Below are 24,203 nucleotides of genomic sequence, written 5' to 3' on the forward strand. Positions count from 1 at the left end.
TAATTTGTTACATTCCAAGAATAAAGACAAATCAATTCTCAATATTGTCATCATCATCATCATCGTAAACATCAGCATAATGTCATCAAGTGCAGAGGATGAAGGAGACTTTTTTGCGGCCGTTTTGTAAGCAAACCGGGGTTTCAAGTTTGATCCTAGCGTCTTCTCTTTCCTCTTTAGTTGCATAGATACATGCTAAAGCTAGCACAACCACTAAACTTTTTATTTTGATGTTTGCAACTACTGAATGATAAAGAAACAATCAAACACTTTCATGAACAGATAGCAGAGCCTACCGTTTTAAGTGTCAAGCTACCAATTAGGTACTAATCCAATCATTCACACTCATTTGTGCACCCATGGCCCTGCCTCCAAGAGCCATGTGGGGTTCAGGGACTATCTCAAGGACACTTAGTGATGTGGAGTGAAAGGGCCTGGGATCAAACCACCAACCTCCAGATAAAAGACGACTTGCTTTACCTCTGACCCACAGCGGTAATACCAGCAGCCTGTGAGATTGTGGACACCCCTCTTTGTTAAAACACTCATGAAGCGACACAAAGCATCTCATTTCATCAACATAAGTAGACATAGATAAAGAACTGTCGTCTAACAAGAAGTCAGAATACATTTAGGAGGTGTTTACTCACCATTAGCAGCTAGCTTAGCCACAGAAAATAGTGAAGCTGCTGGTATCCTGCTAACTCAGCTGTAACCCTCAGTTTTAATCTCCCGTCTCTACATTCAGCACAGTTAGCACGGTGGTTAGAATCATTCTGACAAGACTCGGCTTGTTGAGTTTACGTCTGCCTTGCTGCGGCTCCTGAATTACTCTGTGTGCAACGATGCAGATAGAAAAATGTGATATTTTCCACTGGCAAAATACGACTCTACCCGCAGCTTTGTCTGGACTTTTAAAGGGCAACTCTATTTGTCGCTGCAGTGAGAGAGAAAATAACGACTTAGCTTTGATTGATCTGCACGTTTTTGAAAATTCAAAGGGAATATATGTTGTGATGTCAGTCCAGATAAATAATCTTACAAACTAGTCTCTTCTTTTGCATATATGCGACGACAATATTGTGAGTTTTAGCTTACTCTTCTTAACTTTTTTGAAAAGTTAAAAAAGGATGACATGTAGTAGAGTTTTTAGTCTTTGTGCATAGCCCTCTTCTCTCCCTCCACACGTCTTTCACCTCTGTTTTTATTCCCCCCTTAACCCCAGAGAGATATCAGCCTCATCTCCAAACCCCCACCCCCCACGTTACCATTACATCTCGGTCGCGGCTGCTCAGACGTGTCCGGCCATTTAACAGCCTTTATTTATCCAGGGCTGAGGCCCCATTAAAGCAAGCAGTCGGACCAGTACTCAGTGTTTTTCAGAGAGATGGGGGGGCTCTCCTATGGGCTTCCACCAGGAGAATAACAATGTTTAAATCAGTGACAGGGAAAGGAGACGGCGGCGGATTGAAAACAGAGGTGAAGGACATCGGCTGAGATGAGGAAGGAGAGGAATGACAGATGAGAATGGCAGGAGGAGGAGGATAAGATGGGGATAAAAGCACCGAGATGAGCTTAAAGTGAGCTGGAGAGGGGGTGAAGGAGAAGCCCAAAGAGGAGGAATATGGAGCGAGGAGAGCGCATAAATTGGAGAGGAATTAAGCACTGACGATGAAATTACACTGCTCTCCTAGCAACAGTTAGCGGGTCACTGATGGACAGCCCGCTGCATGGCAACCAGTCAGCAAAAGAGGATGAGAGGAGGAGAGATGAACAGAGGCCGACTGTTGAGCTGAGAGGAAAGAATAGCACAATAGGAAGAGGAAGAGAGGGAGGGAAGGAAGCTGTGATGGTGTCAGGGGGAACATTTTCATCACAGAACAATACATTGTTCTACTCTCATGCTTTTTTTACATAAATATTAAAATCACAGGCGTTTAGCTGATGATCTCCCCCTCAACAACACTTTACTCTCTGGTGAAAATAAAGAGATTACACTCAAAGAAGAGAGTTGGAAGTTTGTTATTGAAGTTTCTAACATTGCTGTGTCATCCTCACTGTCTGGTGGGCTCTGAAAAAAAGGCCCAGAATAAAGCAAAGTGGCTGTTATGACAGGAAGGTTTCAATTTAAACCTACAACGTGAGTCTGTGTTGTCAAAAGAAGAACGCTCGGGACTACAGAGAACAACAATGACAGAGCCAGCTGTCATATGAGAAACAAAGAGACATACGAATGTCACTTTGTCTAAAAGTGTTCTTCAAAGTAAAATCGATTGACTGTGTGAAATTTTGGATCAACCAGACTCATCCATGTCTTTGGTCTAAAGGTGTACAGCTTTGAAATCTTCAACAGGAAAAATGTGTTTTAAATACAACAAGATCTGGTAAGTAGTTCTGATGGGATTATAGATTATGTTTATATATCAATACACCTGGGAGTGCATTACTAGGCCTACATGTTTAATATTAATTCTAATCAACATGGATAAGAAGCCAATAAAGCTATTTATGACAGCTGATAAACTTCTAATGAGTGGCCCACACTAAAATATTTCCAAAATCTCAAAACAGATGTTGAAAATGTAAAAGACCTATTATGAAAATCTCGCAAAATCTCTCGCTGTCAAACATGGCTCTGGAGGAAACAAATATGGAGGACAACAGGAAGTTATCAAGTTAACATTGCTCGCTGCTTAGTTAGCTGGAACATCCAGAGTGGGAGTAATTTCTTTTCGACTCTTCTCCTTGTTGGTTTGATTGGGGTATGTTTAAATGATACTTTGAACACCTGTTGTTGTCAAAATCTAAAAGTGTGTCCTCAGATAGTTTGGCTATCATTTAGTGCTACGAGGTAATCCACAGTTTGTTTTCTATCAAGTCGAGTTGCCTTTTCAGGTCAAGCTTTGAATCCACAGTTTGAATGCTTGGCTGTCCTCCGGGTTCCCCCCACACAGCAGGATATCTCACCATAAATACTGAACATGTTGAATATTTAAAATTTCAAATCAGCGCCGGAGTCTTCTTTCAAGCAGATCAAGGTAACTAAAATCACTCCGAACAAACCTCACACCACAGGAGAATCTGGCAAGATAATCCTTACAACCATGACAAATCTGGCCTTCGCTGACTTTAGTCAGAAGGAGGGAATTGGGCCTAAAATTGGCCAAGTTATCTTGTTGTATGTATCACGTTTAATCTGCTAGCCTGATTATCAATGAGTGCAGGCTGAAATGCCTCTGAAGCTGTCTATCCATTCATCATCACCATTAAACCGCTGCGATGCAGTGGTACGTCGATAGATTACGCAGCCTCTGGCATGATTTGAACATTCCCTTGCATCTAGTTTAGTGATAATTATCTTGGTTGCAAATTAAATTCCCAGTTTAAAAAAAATGCAGCATCTGCACAGAATATCAAAATAAAATCTTGCCCAGAAATTATTCTATTTGAAAGCTCTGGACATGCAGTGGAGGATAAAGTCAAGTGACCTTTGTCGGTTCATTAATGAGGTAACCTTGGTTGTAATGGCAACAATGTCAAACATGGGCAAAACATTCAGCCGCACTTTAGTTAGGTCTGAAAAAAGATCATTCTTTGAATTGAAATCACTACAAAAGCTCAGGGTTTCCAGGAAGGCAATCAGCCCAGTGTGGCCTTGTGTCACACAGTGTAGTAACGAGTCAGATCTGCATGTGAAGACACAAAGCTTTGAGCATCAGAATAGCTGTTGGACAAATCTAACTTTCATATATATTTATATTTAATCTAATAATGTTAAAATATTCCATGTGTTGTCCTTCATTGATCAAGTTCTGCTTTGATGCTTTGGCACAGTTGAACCTATCCCTGTCACTGATTTAGAAACTGAATTGAAAAGGAAAGTTTAGGTAACATTTTTAAGATACAAATTATTCAACTGAACAAATTCCTCACTGATTCAACTTACATGTCGTGTTCCCAAAGTAAAATTACAGATAAATCTCTGCTGAAGATGAGGTGAGCAGGATTTGTTGCACCAAAGCTCTCAGCACCATCTTTCAGTACCTGACACTTTTTAAAACCCACTGTAGTGAGCATAGTAAAATATATTCCCAAGCTTAGCATCCACACAGTCACACAGTCCCCATGTTTTATTTTCCGTTATCAGACATATTAAAATGCTCTTCCTCTAACACCACCACAGAGGCTCGTTGGGCTCTGCAGCATCCCAGCGCAACATGCAGGTTGTGGAGTTATTGCTGCAACTACAAGTCCCCTGTGAAGTGGCGGAGCCAGTGGTCAGACTTGACTGTCGCACAGCAGTTTATAGCACTGAGGAGCGTCCTCATGGTACCCACATTAAAGCAAAATGGACTTATAAAGGCAGAGAGAAAGATAGTTTTCCCCCTCAATCTATCTGCTCATAGAAAAAAGGAATCAATGATCTTTTACAACAAAGTCCTTCTTGATATGACTCCAGTGCTCCACATAGACATATTGGACTTTTCATTTCACAGCTTTATACAGTTATGTTTTCATGAAGACTTTGCATACATAAAAGTGACCAATTTGTATAAAGGAAAATTAAATTAGGTAAAGGAAGTCACTACATTTAGCTTTCTTTGTCCTACTTTCAAATGTCAAATGTCAGATGTCAAACATCTGATGTACATTTATCTTTATAAATCTGACAAAGGCCTCCTTTTCACATTCTGAGGACATTTACTTTAAACTCTTTGGGCCTGATCTACTAAGATCCCAAATAACGAGCGCTAATTTGCGTGTGCAAATAAGAATTTTGCACGTGTTATTTCTGATCGTGTTGCGAGTGATCTACTAAGACTGCGTGCGCAGATGATAACGAGTGCAAAAGTGGTGTGGACCGCCCTATTTTACGAGGATTTTGCGTGTGCTATCGGCTGTCACCATGGAGAGTTAAAATGTATAAATGAAGTTTGAAGCCATGGAGTTGGAGGTCTTTGTGGAGGAAGGAAATAAACCAGCAGAGACATCTCATTGTTAGAAACGCGATTTGGGAGGCCATCTGTGAAAAGGTGAATGATGTGAGAAAAAACAGAAGATCTGCCGATGAAATAAATGCTCCTACTCTACTCCAAAACGCAATCAGTGTTTTGATGGAGTTTAGAGAGACATTTGATGAAGCTAAGTCTGCCACTCTTGCTCTAGAAAAGTTAGGCGTCACTTGGATGAAGACAGTCGCCTCACTGTCCCAGAGAGCAACTTTCGGGTGAACGTTTTCGATGCCTGATATCATCATCCAGCAACTGTCCCAAAGATTCACCAGCTTAAATGGAACTGGGAACATGTTTGAGTCAGTTCACCCCAACACACTGCTGCAAGCACGAGATGAGGAGTTACGCAGAGCTGCCTGGCGCAGCTCAGTGAGCGCTCATTCTCCAAGTTAAAACTAACTAAGAACCCCTTGATGAGCACGATGGGACAGAATAGACTGAGTGGACATGTCATGATATCTATTGAGAATGACAGATCAAAGAAAATGGACATACAGTGCATCGTAGACAAGTCTGCGGAGCTTAAGGCTCGTCCAGACAGTGGTGAGTAGACCAAATACTTCATATTGATTTTTTGTTTGTATGTGAACATGTGGGCCGCTGTGCCAATTTTACTAAACTGCATATCTGTTGATACAGTGACCTACTGTGCTCTCATTATATGAAAAAGTTAAAGTGGGTGTCAGAATGATGCGGTCGCTATCCGTGGTGCTGAACTGCTTTGAATTTGTGTTGTTTTATTATTATTATTATTATTTTGTTCTCTTGGTTTGATTGACTAAAACATTTAGTAATACTTGTAAGCCCTGCGTGTTGCGGGCATGTTGTAAAGCGATGATGAGCGTTACAGTGACCGCAGCCATGTGTGCGTAACGCTGTGCCAGTTTGCACCTGCCTTTCAAACGTGCTAAATATAGACGCAAAAACAGCGCGCGCTATCTGCTTCAGGTTTGATAAATCACATTGCGTGTGCTGAATGATTACATTTGCATCTCCTCCTCCCAGTATTTTGCTCGTCCTGATGATCTACATGTATTCTGCATATTCATGAAGGCAAACACGCTAAATGATTTGCGAGTTCTATTTTGCTCATTTGAAAGACGCAATCCTTGGTGCTCCCGGTTAGTGCGTCAGCTTTGCGCACGCTATCAAGTTTGCACGTGTTTTTATACACGCAAACCTTTAGTAGATCGGGCCCTTGGATGCATTCTCCCATCTAAATCAAACATTTAAGCATAAAACAAACGAGAGGCCAGAAAATTTGTTGTTTCTATTATTTCTAAACCCTATAATTAAAAATGTAGTAAATATTCCTGTTTGAAGTGTTGCTGCTCAGACAAACAATTCACATCAGTCCTCTAATAACATACCGATTCAAGAGTAATGCAAATTAGGGGGGGGATTTTTCATAACGCAGCAATTTCGAAGATATTAATATTACGCTCAAAGCCCACCTCTTTACGTCGCACTAGCTCCACAGAAGTTAGGTTGAGTTCAACATTTCCAATATGGCACCCACCTACGTTTGGCCTCAGAACAGCGCTCAGGAACAGATGGGTGACGTCACAGATACTACGTCCATTATTTATAGTCTACGCTGGTGACATGGCGTCCTCATTACACTAGCTAATCATTCACATTATTTATTACCAGGCTGTGTTAAATACTTGATTCTGATTGGTCAAAACCCATAACAGTAGTGATTAATTCTCATTAGCAAAAGTGATGCCGAGGGCAACCTGATCAAACACAACATGTCAAATCAATCTGCAGAGAGGAGTCTGGCACATTCTCCCTCTGCCTGTTGACACTGGGGTTAAAAATATTAGTGTGGTCTCAGGCTGGTCTTAAGAGTGGGGAAATAATGACAGTTAGTGGGCACAGATGTGAGAGCAGCCTGACGAGCTACTGGACCCCAACCATCTCTGAGAGGAAGACATAATTAATGACTGAACACTTGCTATTATTCACACTTGTGTTTATTTATTTTATCATATTTCATATCCTCAGTGCAATTTTGATGCTCAGTGTGTGCAGGCCTTGATTGTACTGAAAAACAATGACATCCTTTGTCTTTATAACACACCAAGTGTCTGTGATGGTGCAAAATAAGGAATTATGTCCTGCTCATTGAGTGTTTGTTTTGTATGAGACCATGAATGAGTAAACAATTGAGTGATTTCAGAAACAGTCAGAGTTAAATATTCAGTGGAAAATATATCTTAGATGGCAGCTCCATCCTATTATTTTACAAAACTCTTGAGATTTTGATGTTTTTTTATTTTTTTAAATGCTTCTCCTAAAGTCAGTCTGATACATTTTGAATTTAGAAAGTTTGAGATGTCCAAGAAGACTTTTGAAAAAGCTGAAAGTTATAAAGAAAATAAAGTCTGTAAGGATAGAGATGCTGCTGGGTCCAGCTGAATTTACAACAATGCTATTGAAAGGGGAAATCTTGGTAGCAGGTGCACAATGGTGAGTTTGGTGGACAGATTCTTGTTACTGACAAACACACAAACACAAGCACACACACACACACACACACACACACACACACACACACACACACACACACAGATGCACACATAGCAGATGCACTGGAGATGTGTACCAGGGTAACTCATTTTCTAACGCTCTCCCTCGCTGTGTTGTGCCAGGAGTCAATAAAGCTTAAAAGAGCGGGGGACTTTGGCTGGCCTGGTCTTTTGTGTCCAGACACACTGCCACTCGCACAAAAGTTCCTCTTGAGAAGAAAAATAGACAACACTGGTTCCTGTCATCCATCACAGGGGGGCATTTAGGGGAATTGCAAAGTGTTTGCTCAAGCCTCAATTAAAATGCACGGCCTGTCACTGTGTTCCTGTGCTTAACCTTGGCTCGCCCACTTCTCACTTGCTCTCACTTCACTTGACTTCAGAGGGAGCGAACATTAGGGCGCTCAAATGCATGGGAAAGCATGCACACACGCGCGTACATACACATAGGCATACAAACAGATACAGTGTATCTATGCCAGGCTGGCCAAGTCAGTCCTTACTCTGGTGATTCACTTCATTAGCATTCTTTACATCTCCCTCCAATGCTCTTAGTGCTGAAGGACATCTACCAACACACACAAGCACACACTGATGCAAAGCTAGCCTTAGCACAGCTTCCAGTGTGGAGCTGTTCTATGGGTGAGGTGTGCTGTTTTATCGTAGCAGCTGTCGTGCTGCAGCAGGCTGGCAGGAAGGCAGGCGGGTGGTAATGGTCGTCCTGCAGCATGCTGGTTACCGACCAGATTCCCTGGCAATGGAAACTGAGAGTAGTGTGTGTATGTGTGTGTTTCCATGTGTGAAGGTGCGGGGATGATGGGATGAGAGTTGAAGTAAAGGATAGGGTTTGGAATCAAAACAAAAACCTTAAGTATAAAGCTTTGCTAGCAGCTCCCTAAAGACCGCCATGTCTTTGATTATAGTTTGCTTTGACTCGCGAGTTGGACAACAGAATTCTGTAAAGAAATAACACAATATGATCATCCTGTATAATCAAAATACAAGCTCAGGGATGATATTTTTAACAGACTAGCCCAAGGGGAAAGTACAGAGCACAGTGAGTCTCAGGGAAAAACAAGAACAGACAGCAACAGCCTGAGCAAATAGATTACCAATTCAGTCGTTTGGGCTCTTGGATGACTTAATTCATGCCCACACATTAACAGAACATAAAACAAGATGTAAGAATGTTAACACTTTTGGAGGATGTGAAGACAAACAATGCACACTAGGAAAGGTTAAAGAGTCACCCGGCATATTTATACATCTACAACGGCCTTCAGGCTGCAGGGGAAATGTCACTCAGGGTTTTATAAGAGTCTGCTTCTATAAACTATTAGCAGAGTGCCAAGTCAAATATCTTAATATGGAGTTTGCATTGTTGGAGTCAAGTCACCAAACCTTGAGTCAAGCCTGAGTGCAGTCTGCCAAGTCCCAAAAACAAACATAACAAAAACACAAAATAATGTTCTATCTTTTAATAAATTCAAGCCCTCATCTCCATCTTCTGAGTCCAAATAAAGTCAGTGATCTTCCTGCCCAGGGACCACAGATGTAAATTAGCTCCTTTAGCTAACTCTGGCTCAGCAGTTGTGTTGTGCATGGTCCCTGTCAAATAAACTAATAAACTAGTCAAGTCAGAAGTCCAGCAAAATCAGGAGACAGACTTAGATCTGAATCCTGGAGTATTTTGACACAGGTTTTGAGCATGGTTTCATTTTTCCATTAAATCACAAATTCATTCCTTGAACCAACCATAAGAATTCATGCAACCAGAGTCACACTGCAGCTTCCTGGCTTTCACACTCAGCAGAAGCCTCACCTCGGCCTTTTTTGCATCCAAATGCTGCCATTGCACAGGAACGAAAAAGTAACACTTTGTACTTCTTCACTGAACCCAGCAAGGGCGTAATATTGGTGTCCTAGAGTGGGATTTTCCACTTTACACCTACAGAGTTACAGAAGTACGACATGTGAAGTTACATCGGGAGACTCAAACACTCACACAGACAAACAAACAGTGCAATCCTGTCCCTCTGGATCCAGTACCACTGTTTCACTTGCACTGTTGCTCTGCAGCTTTTGCACTACGGACAAGGCATGACAGAGGTGTAACAGTCTGGCCTTGAACAAGCAATGTTAGAGGGGCTGAGGGGGAAGAACTCAGAAGACGCAGGGGTAATTGTAACATCTGCCATAGCTGTGTGCAAAGCAGTTTGAAAAGCCATTTGAAAAACACACTATTTGAGATGTTCTTAACATGAACATAAATATTTCCCTTTTCTGTGTTTCAAAGTTTGGACAGATTTACATATGATTTCTGTTAATGCTTAATGCAACTCTCAGCTTGGATTTGCACTTTTGCAATTTCAAACCAACCTTTGACAGTAAATAATTAATTCATAAGCATGCTAAATTCAATTTATTGCATTTTTCGTCGAAATCTGTTGAAAGCTTCAGTTTTACAAGGACAGAGGGAGACCAAAAAAAGGCGACAGGGAATGAAAAGAAAAGACAGGCAGAGAAAAGGTGAGGTTCTGAAGAAGGGATTACTGCTATGAATCAGGATAAAGGAAGGTTAAAGTGAGAAAAGGGAGGAGTTTTGAGTGAGGGTAGTTGGAAAGGGAATGAAAGCCAGAGAGGAGGAGGGGGTGGAGGAGGGCAGAGCAAAGAGATGGCAGGCTTTTTGTGGCTGGCTGGATGTCGATCGGAGCAAAGCAGAGAGAAATCACTTGCTCATGGAGTCCGCCCAGCATGACTTCATGTTTTCTGGAGTCTCGGCCAAGGGCAGAGAAAGACTGGAGAGCACACACACACGCACACACACAGAAATAGTAAGAGGAGCTATGAAGCCCAACAAGGCACATCATCATCTGTGAAGCAGAAACACAGGGAAGTGATGCCGCACAGGGAGGATAGGAGAGAAGGGGAAGCGTGGACGCAACGTATAGCTCACAGAGCTCTTTAATGTCATGGAAAATGCCCTGGCAGACATGCCTCATCTCCAAAGCACCATCCGCCCTTCCCGCCCTTCCTCCTCACCTTCCTCCAGCTCATTGATCGTACACAGCCAGCCAGCCAGGCAGGCAGACTCACTGCGAACCAATGACACTCACACCCTCTCTCCCTGCAGCCACCTACCTTTTACCCATCAACATCCACACACTCACACACTCACACACTCTCACACTCTCACACACACACACACACACACACACACACACACACACACACACACACACACACACACACACACACACACACACACACACACACACACACACACACGTACATGCTCGGCTAATTAATAGCCACTGTTCAGTGAGACAAGGTCATGCTGCCAGGGGGCTAAACACAATGCCATGAAGCTGACACCTCTGCTGGGACACAAGACAGAATCTGTCAATGAACTGCTCCATTGTCTCATCCCTATGGACGATGTCCTCCATCCCCACCCATCTCCTCCTCCTCCGCCGCCGCCACCTACGCCCACCCACCCTCAGGTTATTTTTTCGTTTCTTTGTTTCTCCGGGGGATTTATCGTATTCGTCTCTTTAAAAGCAGTAGGAGATTGTTTTTTCAATGCTGTGAAGGTCATTAAATCCCACATCAGGTCCAAGTGGGTGTAACCATCTGCTGCAGGCATGTTGCAGTCCTCCCCCCTGGTATCTGTATGTATCTAAAGCTACAGTATGTGTCTAGAAGGCTTTTTCATGTTGGGATGTAATCCAAACGATAACTCCTGCTTGCTACATGTAGTTATTTTGTCACAATCCAGGGATAACTTTTCATCTGGTAAAGTTTTAAAAAGGCAGATTTAGAAATGTTCTGCCAAATGAAAACTACAAATGTGATGAATCAAAGAAAGAAATATTTAATTTCTTGGACTATTATTGAGCCTAGAACATTATTTCTTAACAGAATAAAAAGCAGGAACACTAAGTTCATTATTATTATGGGTCTCATGTGACACCTGAAGCAGAGTTATAGCAAAACTTATGAGAAAAGCACCGGGTGGGTCCAACAGTACGCAAAAGAAAGCTTACAGAAGCAGTAGCTGCACTGATTTAGCAGCAGTTCAGATTATTGCTTATTAATTTAGGTTTTTTTATTCTTAAGAGGTGAAAAGTGTTATTTCTTCTTTCTAAATCTCACTTCAGTTTTAGAACAAAAGTTGGAGCTGGATCATTTCCTGCAGCTTGTATAATTAAAAAAGAACAGCTAAACTTTATCAGAGACATTAGAGAAAAATGGCAAGACAACTCTTTGAGAATCTCACTCTTCCATTTGATTCAATCTTCCTACTTTTACCGTTCCCAATTTCACTATGAGTCTGAAATTGAATTGTTTAAGTCTGCGTATGTTGTATGGTTATAGTCTGTGTTTTCAATCATTTTTAGGGGTCTAGAACAAAACCAACAAACTGGATGGATGGATTTTAAAATGAAAATTAAACTTCTTCAATTGTCTCTATGGTGTGTGTTGAGCCTAATTTCTCAAGCCTCAATAGTAAACAAAGAAATCAATGAATGAAAGCAGTCAGACGGCAAATGTCTCCATGAATCTTGAAAAGTACTGGTTTAGACTTGTTCACAATGCACTCAAAGCAGATGTACAGGAAGTAAAAGATGAGGTTTGAACCCAGTGAAAAGTTATCACCCATATTTGCTTTCTCCACTGAGGACCCCGGTCATAACCAGGCTCAAGGGTCATGACAAATACATGATGGATTCAAAAGTTAAGGGTAAATTACAATTATTTATTATGAAAAGGTAAAAAAAACTAGATAATTAACTGCAAATATAGTGTGTTAGTAAAATCAGTGATGTAAATGTGTTCGTGGGATGTGACGAAGTGTGGGGTGAGATGAGAGAGAGCAACACTGGGTTGGTCCTTTAGGCCCTCAAAGCACAAGGCCCAGGTGATCTGAATCAGACTGGCTTCAGCTTTAACACTAATGGTGCGTTCACACCAAACACAAATAGAATCATTCGCGCGAATGAAGTACATGTAAAGTCAATGCAGAGACGCGAGTAGCCGCGAGTACTGGTCTGGCGGCGCGTATGGCGCAAATTGGGCGACACGAATGACGCGCATCATTCACACGAATAGCGTGCATCATTCGCGCATATAGCGCAAATTCATTCACGCGTATGAAGCGAATTCATTCGCGCGAACGATTCGCGAGAGTTGAAATATCTGAACTCAAGCGAATGAATCGCGGTGCAATAGCCAATCGGCGTGCAGATCACCCGGGACGTGTGTTGTGTGACGTATGGACCAGCGGAGAGCCCAGCGGAGATTCCCTCATCTGGATATGGGACACTTTGATTCTATCATCATACAGCTTCCCCAAACTCTGTGACACTACCTGTGTTTATGGGATGAGAAATAAACAGGAGCTCACTGTGAGGACAAAGAGGGAGGAGGATTATGTGGTGAGTTGTGAAAAACTTTGTCTGTCCGCTATCAGCTGTTGTAGTAGGAAGTTATCTCTGCCCCATTTAGTATAAACGGCTTCCCCATTCAATGTCCGCGAGCTCAACCTTGTTACTGCAGTCAAGCCAGCCTCCACTTCTGAAACGAAAGTCAAGCCAGCCTCAACTTCTGTTTGTTGACAACAGACAGCTTAGACGTGGGAGCCCCCCTCCCTCTCGCGTATATTCGCGTCTTGGCACTCGTTTACACGTGATTTTGACGCGCGAATTGAGCGAGTCATTCGCGCGAATAGAGCGATGGTGCGTTTGGTGTGAACGCACCATTAGACCTCTCTAGGCAGGAGGGAGAAGGACAGGTCAGGTCTGAATTGGGAAAGTCAGGGTGAGATCGTCACTAGCTTCAGCTTTGACTTAAAGAACAACCTGAAAAAATACACCAAGGGCTGCTGAACTTAAAGCTCCTGTGAGTAATTTTCTGTTTGAGTTGATTTTGGTGCCTCCTGTTGAGAAAAAAATGTCTGTTTTTTTCATTTTACAAGTCTTTTCTGACAAAAATATTTTCTGACATTGGTCTAACAAATATTGTCCTCTATGACATCTACCCCCTCACTGCATCTACAGGCATCAAACTAGAGCACAGGAATGGTAAATCTTGTCCTTTGTGGTCTTGTTTGCTTGCTAATTGTTTCATAAACCAGTTAAAAACTCCTCCCAGCTTCAAACCAGAAGGCAACTCTTCTCTTTCTAAGTATTCAGAGCAGAGCCTGTGGGTGATCTTTAGTAATGTTCCAGCTGATTGGAGTAGGATGGCAGAGGTGATTTGTCGGCATCACCTTCTCAGGATAAAAACGAAAGGAAAAAATCTGCGTGAGGAAAGAGAGATGAGACGTTTTATCTTTTTTCTTCCCTTTTCTAAGTAGGCTTGAAGGTCAGTGCGTACGAAACAATCCATAACAGATGTGGCTGTGCAGGATCTGAGAGGACAAAAGGCATCTGCTGCTCGTTCGTGCTTTCTCTAAAATGGCCTTTTTCACTTAATAACTCACTGTCTTCTCATGTGACATTTCAATATTCACAGATACATGTTCCTCCTAAAGGCTTTTTTTATTGTCCAGCTACAGCACATGCAAAATGTCAATGCATTGGGCGCACTGACATGTTGTCAAGGCTGCACCCTCACGCTCATGTGGCCCGTAGCGCTGCTTGCCCTCTTTTTGGATGCAGTGTGGATATTGTTTGCACTCTGGGCGGTTTTTGGGAATTGGGCAAACAATGCAATGTCACCGAGGACCAGCAGTCACGCAGTCACAGATATGACAACATGTTGACTAACAGTGTCTGATAAAATGAGCACAGTTGTATGCCTCATGTTATTCTGTTATTTTGAACTTTGCAGATATTATATATTTCAGACTTAAACATGAAACCATCACGTATTAAACACATGCGTTTTAATACCAAAGAAACACCCCTGTCCTCTAAGGTTATCCCTTACTCCACATTGCATCTGTAACATGCTTCAGCTTCATTTAAATCTGCATCACTGACTATATTTAATGGATGTGTTTCCTCTGTGATGATCTTTTGTTAATCTCAAACACCCTGAACTGTAGTAACACCTGCAGCTCAGATAAATGTCTGCTAACTATACAGTATCATGCATATTACCCATACCCTGGTGCCATTTGATTACATTTTGTCTGTTTTCTTCAATTTGGTTGACTTTTTTCCGTCAGCGTCATGTGTTTTAACATTTCTTGCTAATTTTGGTTTTCCTCTTCCTATCATTTCTCTGATAGTGACTGATACTACTACTACTACTACTACTACTACCTCTACTACTACTACTACTAATAATAATAATAATAATGATAATTAAAGCCGCAAGCGGCGATGAACGGGCCCTCACACACCCGCGGCCGCCGCCTACGCGAGCCGCCTGATATTTGCCACCACACGATGCGAAAGCTAGATCTGAGAGCATATACTGGCTTAGGTGGTGCAAATGCCTTTACTTTGTATTAATCGTCAATGGGTTTACTATAGAATGTGCCTAGTTTGGACTGAATCGGAGAAAAGCTCTAGGAGAAATAAGCAAAAGTACACACCCTTGCACGGACCCATATTGGCCCATTTTTTCATGTTCAAAGCTTTTTCATGCATGTAGCTCAAAAAACTCGATGCGTAGGGTGTTATTTTTACCTCTAGGGGGCGCTACAGACATTTTTTTTGCGAGACCTATAATAACTTGCAATTTTCACCAGGCCCGATGAGTGTGCAAAAATATCCGCGCTTTCATTAACGTTCAGGGGTCCAAAACTGCAATCTCCTATAATAATAACCCTTAGGGTTACAATAGGGCCTTCGCCACCAGCGGTGCTCGGGCCCTAATAATAATAATAATACAGTTTTTTGTAATGCACCTTTCAAAACCAGAGTTAAGAGGTGCCATACAGACACACATTAAGAAACAAGGCTAAAACAAGCTGATAAAATGGTGATATCATGAAGTTAAAATAACCAGGAAATAAACAAATGCAGTATAAATGGCACACCAGTTCAGAGAAAGCCTTTCAAAAAAAGAACGTTTTTAGTGAGGATTGAAAAGAGGACACAGACTCAGCTAACCTAAGATCATCTGGCAAGGAGTTCCAAAGCTTAGGGGCCCGGTCAGCAAAGGCCCGATCCCCTTTGGTTACAAGTTGAGATTCAGGAACATAAAAAATGATTCTGCCAGAGGATCTTAAACAATGATTGAGAGCATAAGGAGTATAGAGGTCACAAATATATGGTGGTGCTTGACCATATACGGCTTTAAAAACAAGTAATAAAATCAACATGATCAACCATTAACCCCTAATCTAAAGTTTGTGCTTTCCAAATACATTGAGAGTAATATTTAAATTATCCTCCACATTGTCTATTGCTGGTATCAGAAAGTAACTTTTGTCACAGTGTCAACAGGAAGAGGTGAAGTCATGAACAGTGCACTTGATGTGATTTTTGCAATGGATTGATCTGAAACGTGTGACATATGCTTCAGGTTGTCAATCAATTGTCATTGCGAGGGGTTTTGACCAATCAGCTTTAAGTATTTTGCATATGCTGTAGCTGGACAATAAAGGAAGTCACTACAAAATAAAATAATCAAGATCAGAGTTGATGTCAGCCTTCAACAACAACTTGGATGCATTAACTGAATAATCTGCATCCTTTTCTAATGGCCCAGAAAAAAATGCATATTTAAAATGACTGAGTGACCATGAGTATTTTTCGTTGTTGTTGAAAATGGTGGTCAGAGACTCAGATGTCAATTTAACTGAAAACGTAATGCACACAGAAGCAGCTGCTGTGTTGTTTGTAATCATGTTCTATTTATTCATTATGCTGCCTGGCATGAAGAACAAAACTAATGAAAGACTTGACTTGAAAAAACACTTCATTGGCATGACCTGGAACTATGTGTTCTCACTTATTAAATAGTTTGTATTAACGTGAATATTATAAACTAACGTAGCAGTGAAGTCCCCTCAGGTTGGTGAAACCTCCAAAATTCCAGACAAAACATTACAGACATGACCTTAACATCCTCAATGTTAGCAATAGCCCTGGGTAGTTGGCATTTAAACGGACACGTAATGCCAAATGTGCATTATGTTTTGGGGGTTGGGGCTGGTGGGGGGGCTGTGGGAATCTAGCCCAGGGCGCAGAAGTGGTCAGAAACAGCCCTGGCGCCATGTGTCCATTGTCTGGTTTCTGCTGTACTCTGCAGCCTTGGACAGGTGTCTCTCCTTCAGAAAGTTCTCCCAATGGAGCAGTTTAGGCTCATAAAAGCTGCATGAGCTAATGCACTCTGAGCTACATTCAAGAAAGTGACAATATGGCTGATGCTACACAAAGAGCAGGCTTTTCAGACGAGTGAGTGTGCCCGATTAGGAGCAGTGGGTTTGTGTTTTTTTGCAGCGCTCCTGTGGTTAAGTGGTTGCTTTAATTAGGCAAACTTTATAGTGCAGTCATTCAGTAGACACTGTTAAGTCAAACAACTCAGTTAAGCCTTACACACTGAACAAATGTGGCTTAATTGGAAGGTCTAACTGCAGGTTTTTAAATCTAATCAGTGTGCTTTTGAAAGGGCACACCGCTCGAGCAGCCTTTGCTTGTGTTTGTGATGACTCTGCCTGACACCTGCTTGATCTACACCACTGTTTTGGTTTGTTTTGGCTCGGTCGTTATGCTACCGCTGATGCTCAAGCAAGGAAGCATCACATCTATGGGTGTCGAACAGCTGCAAGTGGAGAGATGATGGCAAAATCAAATGTAATTGAGCTTATCAAGTAAGAGCATGAAAGTCGAGAGAGAGCCATAAGAGCAGCTAAACACTTCAAAATGAAATCTTTAATAGATCATAGAATATTTAAGGATAACAAAAGTAAGACTTGTAAATGTAAATCATCATTCTTGCTGAATGAGCCACTTGATGAGGTAAAGAGCAGAGGCCTTGACACTGGAAGCACTCGAAAACAGTGAATGCCTCTGAAATTATTCACCCAGTGAATAAAAGAAGTAATGAGATTAAAATTTAATGATTGAGCATATCTACACTTTTCAAAAAGACAGCACTGATAAATGTGTTTCCTTTTTTTCTTACCTAAAACTCAGATAATGTTGCATCTTAAGGCCACACTGATTTATTACAGAGTGAGCATGAGCAGCAGAAACCGATCCCTCCAGGAAGTTGCGATTTCGCCATCGCAACTTTCAACGCAAATTCAACCAATCAGCATGATTTTTGCACGGCCTTGCAATTTTATACAATCAACGCAACTTTCCTGCATATTTGACCAATTACCTTAATCTCAGCCCCTGTACGTTATTGGTTTCATCACTAATTTCACTTCCTTGGAACAGAAACGTAAGTCCTCACTTGATCGGCACTTTTCATCAGCAAAACACACACGGAGAACAGGTGAAAAGCGAGGACAGCAGGCAGGACAAGTGACGATGACAACGTTGTTATTTATAGAAACTAGAGTTATTATTTGAGGGGCTCAGTGTTCGCTCGGTCAGCTACCTGCAGCAGGTGTGCTTTATGAACCAGCTCTCCCCGCCTCCATGCATCTGTCTCATCTTCATTGAGGATTTTTCTCCCCGGTGTGCGTTAGTGACAAAGACACAACCAGGGGACGTCTGTTTAATTTTTGATGTTTGACGTCTCCGCCATTACCGTGAAAAGCTCTGCGTCTACAGCTTGATTTAATCCAGTTTGGTGATACATCAGACACATTTAGTAAGTTTTGATCAACTCCTTGTTGAAAGATGCAGATGCATTTCAGAGTGCCGTGAACTGGCTGTCCAGTGCACCTGTCACTGCAGGTGCATTCAAGGACTGTCGTAAATATGCAATACAGCCCTGTCATTGCATTTTTCTGTGAATCAGGAGAATCAAAATACAGTCACAGTGGTCAGATCAAGAATGTTTTCTAAAAACAATTGTAATTTAGTGTATTTACTTGCCCCTGAGATGTTATTGGGGGAAAAAAGAAAAAGATATCGCAACATTCACCACAATTTTTTCAAAAAGTTGTTGCAAAATCATGCTTTTTGAGCAGCAACAATCACAAAAAAAAACTTTGAAATCCTGGAGGGACTGAGAAACCAAGAGATGTCTTCACTTTCACTCTGATAAGGAGCTTGTTTGCATTGCTTATTGAATTTTCCAGCAGGTATCAAGAAACATTGTGGCATCAATAATTCATAATACTTTACTCAGCAAGTCAGCAATGTTTGTGGCCCCCTGGAAGTTTCCACTCTTATCCAAATCTGTTTTTCTGTGGTCATCTGTTCAATGTTCAGCTATGTCTCTCAGCTAACAATCTCTGACTGCTGTTTGCTGCTGAACAGATCCTTTACAGTCAGTCTGAGTTTTTTGCAGCAGCAGCAGCCTCGGTGATGAGGTGAAAGTATCTATACAGTTCTGTAAAGGTGAGGGCAGATGTGGTTTTAGGTGGTGATTGTCTGCAGATATCAATCAAAGCAAACCCTTTAACAATGCCACATTTTATTTATGCAGTTTTGTAAACATATGGTCCATCTGCTGATGACAATGGAATGAAATCCTCCATCTATGAGATCTATTTTTCAGGTCAATGGACCACACAGTTCTCACTCTGAGGGACTAAAAAGCCAGTTTGACACTTGGGTGAAACACTTCGACTCACTGATGTTGCCTTTTGTTCAGATTAACCAATATTTATTCAACATTTTCCTATAACATGAAGAACTGAACAGAGTATAGCAGATAGATGCAGGTATCCGGCTTGCCTCCAGCCTTCTTCCAGTGATTATCACACTTTCTTGTTCGGCACAGTTGGAGGCAACAACTGCAACGACTCTGATTGGCCTTTATTCTTCCATCCTGCAGGAAATGTTGCTTACTTGGATTATATGATGACAACTGATTTCAAACTGCTGCTGCATGTGATGCAAATGATCTCATAACAGATATGTATTTCTGACCTCTTTATTAGCTGAAGTTTGTTTTATTGAGTGGTTTTTGGGAGATATCAGATGGATGTACCTCGAGTCAGACTCAATCACTGTGAGAATGTTTTTAATTGAATACTTATGATCTCAAATGCAACCAAATTTTGGCACTTTCATATCTAAAGTCAAAATGTTTGCATCTATGTGCTTATGATTTAAGTTTTTACCCGCTGCAATTTTAAAAATGTTCTTTGATGCATTCGGGGGCCAAGCGACCAATGAGTGCTCCATAATCTGCAGTGTTAGTGCCATAATAATCTTTTTTTTTTTTTTTTAAGTTTCTTTAATGGTAAACCTTTTCATTTTATCTTAGTTGGATTTTATTTTGATTGTTTTAGCTCATTTTTTAAATAAATATTTGAACATTTCAATTATTTTCATGGACTATGTGGGGCGCTATGAGTTGTTTGTGTCTTCAGTGTGCAGTTTGAATCAGCTGTGTTGTGAATGCAAATCAAACTGGTTGAACAGTATGTGAGCATGTTGCATTCATTTGAAGAAAAAATCCGCCGTTTTTTGAGTTAGGTGAAAATTATCTCTGAAATACGTGATCTTTTTTTCTGAAATAAAATAAAAATCTGATCTGTATTTGTGAATTATCAACATATTGGTTCCTAAAAAGCCCAGTGGAGACTCTCATTTAAGCATGTGTTAGGGTTCCATCATTATTCTGGTGCAGTCTGAGACATGGAGGGATACTTGTATCTTGAAGTAACGTAGATGCTGTTGTTATTAGTTTGTTGATTGCACAGGCACAATCGGACTCTGCAGCTGGTTGGATGTAAAGCTCGCACTGATCTGCTGGATGCTGCATCCGGGATCAGTTGAGCCGATACGGCATGTTTCATGGATATGAGATTATGCATCTGAAATGCATTCATTTTGCCAACATGGTGACTGAAGAGACAAATAGGCAGTTGCAGAAAATACCGGTTCCCCGTGGAGGAAAACTGAGACGCTGTGTCTCGTTTATTCAGAAAATCAGAGCAGATTTCTGTTTTCATGAAAACGTTCTCATAATTCTGAGGATTTTTTTTTTCTAAGGTGGATGGATTTCACCCTCGTAGTACAGTGACTGAAGTCAAAGAAATGAAATAAGAGAAAATAGCAGCATTTGTTATGACTGTGCAGTCAAACTTGATCAGATTGCTGAAGGGGAACTAGATCAAAATAAAACAATGAAAGAGGTTGACCATGAGGAAAGATGGCCTGAGGGTTGAAAGAAACAAAAAAAAAGGGAGAGAACACCCACCAGGGCTTTGCTCGTGTGTGTGTGTGTGTGTTTGTGTGTGTGTTTGTGTTGTGAACATTGAAGTATCGAACAAAGCGCTGTAGATCAAACCCCACACACGTTACTTTGTCCTTGCGTCATCTGGGATGGTGAACGGATTAACACCTATTGCATCAAGCCGGGACACCTTCCGCCCGGCAATTATCACCCGTTCAGATTGAAGAATGGGAGTGAATGTGGAGTTAAGCTGCTTACTCTTACCCAGATGAACAGCCAGAATTGTCTGGGTGGATGCAGAGAAAGACGGGTGCCATGTAGCATTATGGAGAAGCAGTACAATACAAAGTGATGATGAACAGAGCGTTCTTTATCTGACGTCCAAACAGGCCAGGTTATTAAATGACTTTTTAAAAAAGCTGTGTAAAACTGCCTGGAGCTTAAAACAGAGGAGGAAAAAAAGACAGTGAGTGAAGCGCAGAGAGGGACAGAAAAATCAAATGCATACTTGAGCTGGTGTCGGAGTTGAAGATAAGAAAGGCCAAGCGGATGAGTGATTGTGAATCGATAGCCTCTGGGCACGCTGCTCTCCTCTCTCTCGCCAAAGAGTTAACCTTGTGGGTCGCGGTGATTCAATACGCCTCCACTACCAATATGCCTTTGAGTCCAGAGGCACACAAACCCCTTCATTAACAGGCCAGCATTAGTGAATCATTGCTTCTAGTCTCAATGTTAGGATACAAAGGCTTTGTTTTCTTTAACTTTACTCATCTCTACACCTAGTTTTCCTGATCCCCTGCCCTTCCCATGATGCATTTCCAACACTCAGATGAGTAAGTTTTGTTTTCTAGTCTTGGAAAGTGTGAAACCGTCCAGCACGAATCACTTTATGGCTGCTGAAAGGCTGAAGGCGGTTTCCTTTTTGTTTCAGCTTACTGAGTATGACTGTTTCTAAACCTTGTCCCCTTTCTGTTTATGGAGTATAAAGAATTTAAAACAACTTGAAGGATTATTTATTTTATAAAGTATTTCAGCTTTATATAACCCGGACCTGGGGTTGATCCAAATCTGAACAATTGGTGCAAAAATTGGATAGTTTTGATGTAAAACGTTGAAAAAAAGAAAACTTAAAAGTTGTGTCGCAACAAACACAGTAGGCTTTGTTTACATCTTATTTATTAAGAGAAAGTCTTAAAGCCCAAGATAAAAGACATGTTATGACGACATAAGACACTGTGAATAACAAAGACATGGCCCCACAAAGAAGCCTTGCCTGTCAGTAAAGTTGCAGCAGGCTAACACAATGCTGGGGTGGAATATGCACAATCCTGAAAATGAATTAGGTGTTTATGATGTTAACCTTTGAACTGCAACAAAAGGATACAAATTGTCATAATTTTCCAGAGTTATCAAAGTCTGAGCAGAGGCTTCTTTCCACAGATGCCCATAAACCTAGAGGGAGTCCCTCAGGGTTCAATTCTAGGGCCCCTTTTATTCAATCACAAGCTGCTTCTGCTATATGTCAGATCATACAAGACAATAACAAGGTTAGTGGAGATATGGAGACAACACCCAGATCTGTAAGCTTATGCAAAGCACGTTCCATGCCTGTAAACAGCTTAGGTGCCCTATAAGCCTTTAAAACCATCCCTCTATTACTCAAACTGGCCCTCTTTTATGGTATGTTATTGCCTCACTACCACCTGAAACAAACCCAAGCACTTTATGTGCTTTCTCTCTGTTATTGCCCTGTTATTGGATTTTGCAGATCAGCAGGTGTGATGCCTTATCGACGGTGAAGCTCTCTCTATTTCTTGATTTCTCCTTTTTTCCCACTCTCTCTGAGTATCCTCGTTTCACCCGTCTTTGTTTCCACTCTACCTCTCCAGCATCACTTCATTGACCCCTCCTCGACCTGACACACACAGCCACGGAGGAAAGAGGCGGAAAACATGGAGATCTGACCGACCTGGGGTGCACGTCTCCTGACAAGATTAAGACACCTCAATGGATAAGATCCAGCGTGCCATCCTGCTGTTGCTGCTGCCGCCGCCGGTGCTGGGGCTTTTGAAGGTTCAATTGAAATTGCCTCGGTGAGCTGATAAACAGAGTTTTTGGCAGGCAATGCGAGTGTGCAGGGCATAATCTCTCACAGCGGGGATGCGCTTGAGTGCTGGACAGTGAGAAATTCGATTAACGCCTCCTCCGGGGTCTTCCTCTTCCCCCTGAACCCGTCCCCCACTGCAAAGGGTTGGATCCAGCTCTGGATATGAACCTCCTCAACCGCTACTGGCTAATGATAAATGTTCCCTGGCCTGAAAACCATCTGCTGGTGACAAGGCCTTTAAAGCAAACGCCGTGCTGGCAGAGACGGCTGACAGGCTGGCTGGTTGCTGAATGCTAGTGTGTTTTCATCGGTTTATAAATCTGTGTTTTGACATTCTTTACACCTGACAATAACATGTGCCCAGGGTAATCATACAGCAGTCAGATTCTACAAACTAAAAATGCATTAATTCAAGGTGTTAATGCTAGGCCGATGCACGAAAAAGCAGATCAACCAAACTGCTCTCTGGGAGGCGAGCAGAGACGCGCTTTACCACCGGAGCGTGAGTTCAACACGTCTCCGGTGCCTCACACTGAGATACACAGACACAAATTAACTTTTACGCATGAATCCAGACGGGTGTTTGCAAGCAGCAGACAGCTCCTGCACTGACTTTACACCTTGCTGGTTTCTCTCTTCAACTTCTGTTTTTAACTTTTCTCTGATCACTGCTGGGTCTGTCCTTACAAACACTGTATCTCTGATCGCAGAGGAGATCCAAAGGTTGTATCCAAACTAAATGAAACTGTGGAAAGTAAAGACGTGTCTCCTTGTTTGTCTTGGGCTCAAATGTTTTATTGGATTCGGTGCAGCCAATGTTGGCTTGAGTCGGTTTTGTTCATAGAAAAACGAACACAAAAAATAAATCTCTAATGGTGCTACAAATTTGGCAGGGGAGGATTATGTTGAATTGCAACCCGTCTCAAACAAATTACATTTGTGCATTTGCACTCCTAAATGGTTTCTGCTAATATGTTCTGGAGAAAATGTAATGGCTTTGCGGTTTATGTTCAGTGGAAGAATGAGCTCCAGTCCACACAGAGTTATAGTCTGCAGTAAGGATCTGACTGATGCAGGATATGCAAAGTGCAGGACTGACCATGTCCTCTCTCATACTTGTTTTCATACTACTGCAGGATGATGTTTTATCCATGCATCTAATTAATCACAGTCTCTACCTTTGACAATCTGATTCAAAATTTAAAACCAAAAAAGAATACAAAACTCTGTTGCTGGTTGCGTTGACAGAGTCCCAGATTCAATCTGAATAACTTTTCCCACATCACTCACACGTCACTACCCCAAAGGACCGACAGATGTTGACTCATTTCACACACTCAT

General features: G+C 41.7%; 1 long non-coding RNA gene across 1 annotated transcript; it reads left to right on the forward strand.

Annotated features, from left to right (window-relative positions):
- Nucleotides 1-12,906: 12,906 nt before the first annotated feature.
- On the forward strand, nucleotides 12,907-23,621 carry LOC117812304. The gene is made up of 2 exons (XR_004631186.1): nucleotides 12,907-12,984; nucleotides 22,645-23,621. It is a non-coding gene; the product is annotated as an uncharacterized LOC117812304 (long non-coding RNA).
- Nucleotides 23,622-24,203: the final 582 nt, after the last annotated feature.

The sequence above is a fragment of the Notolabrus celidotus genome, chromosome 1 (genome assembly GCF_009762535.1).
Source record: "Notolabrus celidotus isolate fNotCel1 chromosome 1, fNotCel1.pri, whole genome shotgun sequence".
Classification (NCBI taxonomy): domain Eukaryota; kingdom Metazoa; phylum Chordata; class Actinopteri; order Labriformes; family Labridae; genus Notolabrus; species Notolabrus celidotus.